Source organism: Corvus moneduloides, chromosome 8 (genome assembly GCF_009650955.1).
Source record: "Corvus moneduloides isolate bCorMon1 chromosome 8, bCorMon1.pri, whole genome shotgun sequence".
NCBI lineage: Eukaryota > Metazoa > Chordata > Aves > Passeriformes > Corvidae > Corvus > Corvus moneduloides.
In genome coordinates this window covers 15,642,215-15,648,618 of record NC_045483.1, presented here as the reverse complement: position 1 = coordinate 15,648,618, position 6,404 = coordinate 15,642,215, and the positions used below count along the sequence as shown (strand labels likewise).

Below are 6,404 nucleotides of genomic sequence, written 5' to 3'. Positions count from 1 at the left end.
CCCAATACTTCTGATCCATTAAGTGTTAAATATTGGTCTGAATACAGCATTTCACGGAAGCCTTCACTTTACTCTGATTTTTTAAAGAATACAGTAATAACCGGAAGCAATGTAGATTAAAAGAAAGGCATTCTTTTCATTTCCACTGTGAGACGCGCCGTTCTGACCCGGGCACTCCCGAGCGCAGCCCTGTCCGGCACCGCCAGAGGGCGCCGGTGCCGCGGGCTCCGCGCTGGGAGCGGGCCCCGCCCCGTCCTGGCTGCCGGGACGGCCTCGGGACCCCCCACACTGACAGCGCCTTCAGCCTCACGGGTCGGGAACGCCGGGCCTTTCTGCTGGGTAAAATCTGCCCTCGCTAATAAAAACGTGACAGCAGTTGGTCAAGCAGTTAGCATGTAGGAAAAAATCATATGGGGTTGATGCTTCACTGGAAGCTTGTCCTGATTTGTTTCTCCTAGTTTGCTGGAGACATTGAGGATGTTGGTAGACGACAACTAGAATGACTTGCAAATCAGAACCTGCAGGAAGGTAATACAATAAAAATACTTATTTACATATTTCCTGCTATTGTGCAGCAAAACTTAACAAGCAGTTAGGAGTGTATTAATTTTAGTTTTACGTGCTGATATTGAATAGTCCCATTGAACTTGGTGGCATTTCTCATGTTTAAGGTAGAGGTTTATGAATTTATTTTTCTTGTTCTCTCAGCAGCAGTAGCACTAACTTCAGGTGGTGTGTAAGGTCTTACTGCTGAGGAGGGGTGCTTCCAAACCTCTGTAAATACCTTCCCTCCCCTAAATGAGGAACCTCTGCTGCTGTCTTGGCCATCCCCATCACCTCAGCCTCAACTTTGCACCTACCTGCAGTGTTGGTACAGCAGTATGCAAAATACAGCCTACCTAATGTTGAAACAGTACTTAAAGAAAATACCATTTACTTGTTCTGCAAATGCATTTTATTGTCTTTATTGGAGATTGAATAGTGCCTAGACAGACCTGTAATCTGACCCATTACTTTTTTTTTTCCAGCTTCTCTGCTGTTTACACTGTGTCATAAGACAAATGGCACTGATATTAACTGGAAAATCTGGTCTAGCATACATTATGTGCATTTAGAGTAACAGTTCTGTACCTTGCTCTATACTTAATGGTACCACTCTGACTGTAGCATCTGGTAGAACAAGTCTTCCTTAGGACGTGTAAGTATTTATTTTCCTGAGATCAGTAAGGAAACTTGTATATGTATTTAGGTGTATTATTAAACATATAGAAAAAAAAAAAGTATACAAATGGTTGCTCACTTGTATTATATCAGTAGTTGAAGGAGGTTTCGTGGAACTTACTAGGACAACCTGATGTCCTGGTCCTGCTGGAGCTGCCTGTGACCCCATTTAAGTTTTCTCTAAGTGTATGTTCACGAACAACCTCTCTTCACAATCCCCCTGCTCTTGGAGCAAGTCAAGGATGACAGTGCCTGCTACAGCAACTGTGCTCTTTTTACCCAGGTCAGGTTAGGTACATCTACCTGCCAGGTATCCTTCCTGAAAGCTGGGACCAGTACTAAATTCAGTCTTCTGCAATTTCTAGTTGACTTTCTTCCCCTCTGCTCAGACATTCTTCATTCATCTTGTGGTGATTTGTTTCTGTTTCCTGACTAAATCTCTTCCTCTCATTTCTTCTCTAGCTCCTGGGGATTGTAAACCACATGCTGGAACACCAATTAACTGTAAATGCTACAACTATTTCATAAAAATATTTTAAAACCATAAGCACGTCTTCAGCACATCAGCATCTTCCTTAGTTAGTTTTTAAAGTGCTATCTGATGAATATCAGATATTCATTAGATATTTAGAATTTGGGTACCAAATTGATCTTAATGCTAAAATACAGTTATCTAATTTACTCTCACTGTGAATGTCTCTGCTTTGCATGGTCCCGATGTAATAAGGTTCAGAGGAATACTATTGCTTGTAGGGGGGTTGACATCAACCCTCAAGAGTTGAAAACATAAGAGATTGTATCAATAACTGAATGACAGAATATGATTAGCTCAGCTGATATAGATCTTACTTTAAAAATCACTTAAATTACAATTACTAGCTGATAAATTTAATTAAATATCTTTTAAGACTACTAATGTGTTAGTATCAAATAATAGTTCAGGAAGAATTATCATGTATAGTATCAGTAATCATACATTAAATGTATGAAAATTTGGATAAATATTAGACCTTAAAATAACTGCCACCAGATGGATAAATTGTTATCACACAGAAGTGCTTTTTGTGAAATCAGTAGTAAGTCTGAATCATATAATCATAGAATCATAGAGTGGTTTGGGTTGGAAGGGACCTTAAAGATCATCTAGTTCCAAAGCCACTGCGATGGACAGGGACATCTTCCACTAGATCAGGTTATTCAGAGCCCCATCCATCCTAGCCTTGAACACTTCCAGGAATGGGGAGTCCACAGCTCATTATTTCTGATAATCTGAAATTTGAGTATTTTTCTTCCCACTTATCTGAAAATTATCTAAAATAATTGCTGGGAAAAATCCACTGCGGGATGGAGGCACTCATACATAATGGTGCAGATCTCTTCATGACTCAGTTATGAAAATTTGGATTTGTAGCCATTAAGAAGTCATTAATACTTAAGAAACAGGGGGTATGTCTACAAAATGTAACTGTTCTTGATAGTCACTTTGAAAATAATTTAGGTGTCAAATGACTAATGCCTGAATAAAAATGGCTGATGCTTTGATAGGTATGTCTTTCTGCTCTTTTGTACTGAAATGGCCCAGTGGCACTTAATTAACTGATGAAGTGTTACTGAGACTACCACAGGGAAGCCTGGGAGGTGCTCAGATGGTTTTGAAATTACACCACTCAAGATGGGCCAGTTTACATTTTTTTTACAGTTTGTAAAATGATTTGAAGTGAAAGCAGCATGCTTTGTAGTAGAAGTGCCCAAGTCCCTGACTGTACCCTTTCTGTAGTAAACTGTGTTACAGCTACAGTAGGTGACAGCTTAAAAAAACCAGATCAAATCTGGGCTGGGTTCTGAACACCATGTCCTTATCCTGAAAGGAGACACCAAGGAATATGATATTTCCTCACAAAAAAAGAGTCCTCTTTGAACTCTGATCTGACAGACTGTCAATATTGACCTCTAGCTGTTTTGTTAAGTATTTGTTTGTGAATCATGTTTTCTGAAGGTTTTAGAGAATTCATTTTTTCTCCCCCATTAACTCTATATTCAAGAAAACATCCTCCTCAGGGAAATAGAAGCTCATCAGCAATTCACATGTTTTTAAAATGCAGGTGAGTTGCTATGGCTGTGAGGTAGCACAGTGTAAATTTTGTTTGAAAGCCACATAGTTTCTATGGCCCGTTAAAATAAAGTGGAAGTTTCACTCAATTTGGAGGGGCAGAGAGGGTGACTTTCCAAATATATTAAATATATATATATACACACACAATCTTATTGAATGGCTTTTTGTATTCTGTCAACAAATTTTGATTTAGATGTACCTTTCTTTCTAGACAAAAAAGAGAAACTATGTGCCTTGATGTCAGGCGAACTCATGCATGCTTTATCACAGGCACCTGGTGAAGGAAGTGCTTTCTTGTAGCACCTGTTTCACAGCTGATAAATTCTGCTTGATGCAGGTGGTAATGAATTGTATATTTTTAAGGTTTATCAGGGTTCTCATCTCTTAGAATTTCATGTTCATATCTGTGGGAACTGTTTGTAAGTTGGTTTAGGGTTTCTTAGTGCTTCCTAGTTGATTTTTTTAGTAGCTATGATGTTAAACCAGGTAACCTCATTAATCTATCAGAATTTGAAATGTGTTCTAAAAATTGTCTACATTATAAGAAGTTTCTGTTGCAATAAACATTTGTTCCTTTAAATGTTCTGCAATTAATGCTAGATGGTTTTATTTTAATGTGCCAAGAAATATCAATGCAGAAATAGCTACCGGAATTTGAAGGCTCAGTCACATATAAACTTATCAAATGGGCTAAAGCAGTCGACTTTGATCCCAAATATCCTAACTATTCATGTATGAGGGTATTCATAAATAATGGAATTGATTATGGTAATGTTTAGCAGATTTTAATAGCTTACATGTTTTTTAGAAGAAAATACATATTGTCTGTACTGTATTAGGAGACAGGGTAATTGTAGATACTCTTAATATTTTTCATGCAAGTTCTTTGGATTACAACTAACAGGAACTGAGTTAAGGCTCATTATGTTTTTAAAATGTTTAATAGATAAAAACAAAGCATGGGAACAAACTTCAGTAGTTATCACAGTTATTTAAAACCCCAGAGCAGAACTGTTGCCTGAGATTAGGTCTCGTACCAGAATAGCCGAACAGAGGAAGCTGTATCTTCTGCTGCAGTTGCACAGAGGTCACTGCTGTGCCTCGGATAAAGGTCCTGTCCTCTCCAGGACACACAGATGTCTTGTGAACACTCAGTAACTCTGGGATGTTCTGAACGCAGTGGGTTTATTGCACAAGTTCAGATTAACCCTGGAGAGCACAGGCTGCAGTTCTGATGTGTGAGGGCTGTGCTGGATTTATGTGTGTCCTGTACAGCTCACCTGCTTGTGCTCCACATGTCTGATTCATCTCATGACTAATGGGTTATTATCAGTAGTATCTGATAATCCAGTGAAAAGAGAAAAACTAAATCAAATGATTTTGTAAGAAACATCTTTAATTTGTAATACTACTTCTTAGAAAAGGGCATTTTAAAAATTTTTGTTATGCACAAAAATATTTACGTACAATTTAAAGTAAAAGTACACATATTCTTTTACTTTTCAAAAATTCACTCCAGTAAAAAAATATGAATTTGTTTAAAACTAAAAGACATTGCAATTAGACCGGATAAATAATTTTAGCCATGAACTAGCATATGCTTATGCTACTGGTGCTAGTCAGAAAGCTCTATCAGAAGTCTTGAGAAAGTTTGTGTAAAGTCTGTAAAGGTTTATTAAGAAAAAAGTTATTTTGAAATTGAGACTATTTTTAAAACCCTCCAGCCTTGCTCTTATATTTTTTCACAGCATGCAGGATCCAGGGAACAAACCATTCCAAAATACTTTTGAACAGCTGCAAGAATAATTTAACTTTGTTACTGAAGAAGATATTAAAATGTGTAAATGCCTCCAGCTGTTGCAGTAGTAAAACTATTGTTTATAGGGAGATACCATATAGAGTATTTCAGGAATTTGATATTTCAGAAACAGTCTTTGTTTAAACTTATATTTGATAAGTTGTGTTACATTTAATCTCTGACTTTTTTTATATTTTCTGAATCCATCTTTCCTTTCTTTTATATGTTTATGTAGCAGAGAATTTTGTCCATTATCAACCTAAATGCCAAGTCAGACCTATCTATACTTCCAACACATTTGAATTAACTGCAATTAGAAGCATATTACATATATTAGTTAACAGTACAAATTATGTGATCAAAATCCAATAAGAATTTTATTATAGCTTGCAAAATTTTACTATAGGTATTTGATATAAAGCTAGATGCTATGATATTTTGAACAAAATTAACTATTTTTCCCTTAAATGTACTCAAGGTGAAGATCTGGGTAAAAACTTTAAAATATAGTTGAAACCTAAGATTTTGATTAGATACTGCATCTAGAATGCTGATTTTTGTAGACTGCAACACTTCTGTCACCTTCTCTATCAATGGGACTGTATATCCCATGAAACATTGTGAACCCTCACACCGAGCTGCCTCAATTTTTCGTGAGATGGAGCTCTGAGGCAGAGCAAGAGTCAGCAAAGGCAAAGGCACTACAGCAGTATGGACATTATTCCTTGGTTTGGGAAAAATTTTGAGTTCTCTAAACTGTGAACTCTTCAGCTGCATTTAGAATTTCCCAAGGAACCTGACATTCTGTGAAATACTTTTTCAGTTGAAATTCTGGATTTTTTTTTTTAAGCCAACTGATATGTTCTGTATTTTTCTTCATTAAAAAAAGTGTTATAGCTCCTCTTTCAGTTAGTCGTTTCAAAAATTGGATATCATGATGAAATATCTATCACACCCCTAGAAGAGTTGTCCTAATACTTAGATATCACAATGCTTTATTTCTGTCATGTACATGTAAATTTATCAAGAGTCAACTTCCTGGACTCTTTTTTGGTATGCCCATATCTGCTAGTTCAGGATCCCATACTAGATATGTTCTTCTTGTGCAGATGCAGATAGGCTGGTGGTGGCACTCTGTATTTATGAAGTTAAATTGCCTTTCTTCACTCTGGCTCTAGAATGCAAGTTTTCTTGTAAATTTTTCTTGCAACTGTTTCTGAAGCTTTTTCCATTCATTGAACAAATAAATTAGGGATTATTTTTGGGTTATAA

General features: G+C 36.8%; 1 long non-coding RNA gene across 2 annotated transcripts; it reads left to right on the top strand.

The window, feature by feature from the left end:
* Nucleotides 1-60: 60 nt before the first annotated feature.
* LOC116447660 lies at nt 61-3,032 on the top strand. 2 transcript variants are annotated; one of them, XR_004241641.1, is made up of 4 exons: nt 61-312; nt 459-528; nt 1,029-1,198; nt 1,684-3,032. It is a non-coding gene; the product is annotated as an uncharacterized LOC116447660 (long non-coding RNA). The 2 variants fall into 2 exon arrangements; XR_004241640.1 differs by having other exon boundaries at nt 1,029-3,032.
* Nucleotides 3,033-6,404: the final 3,372 nt, after the last annotated feature.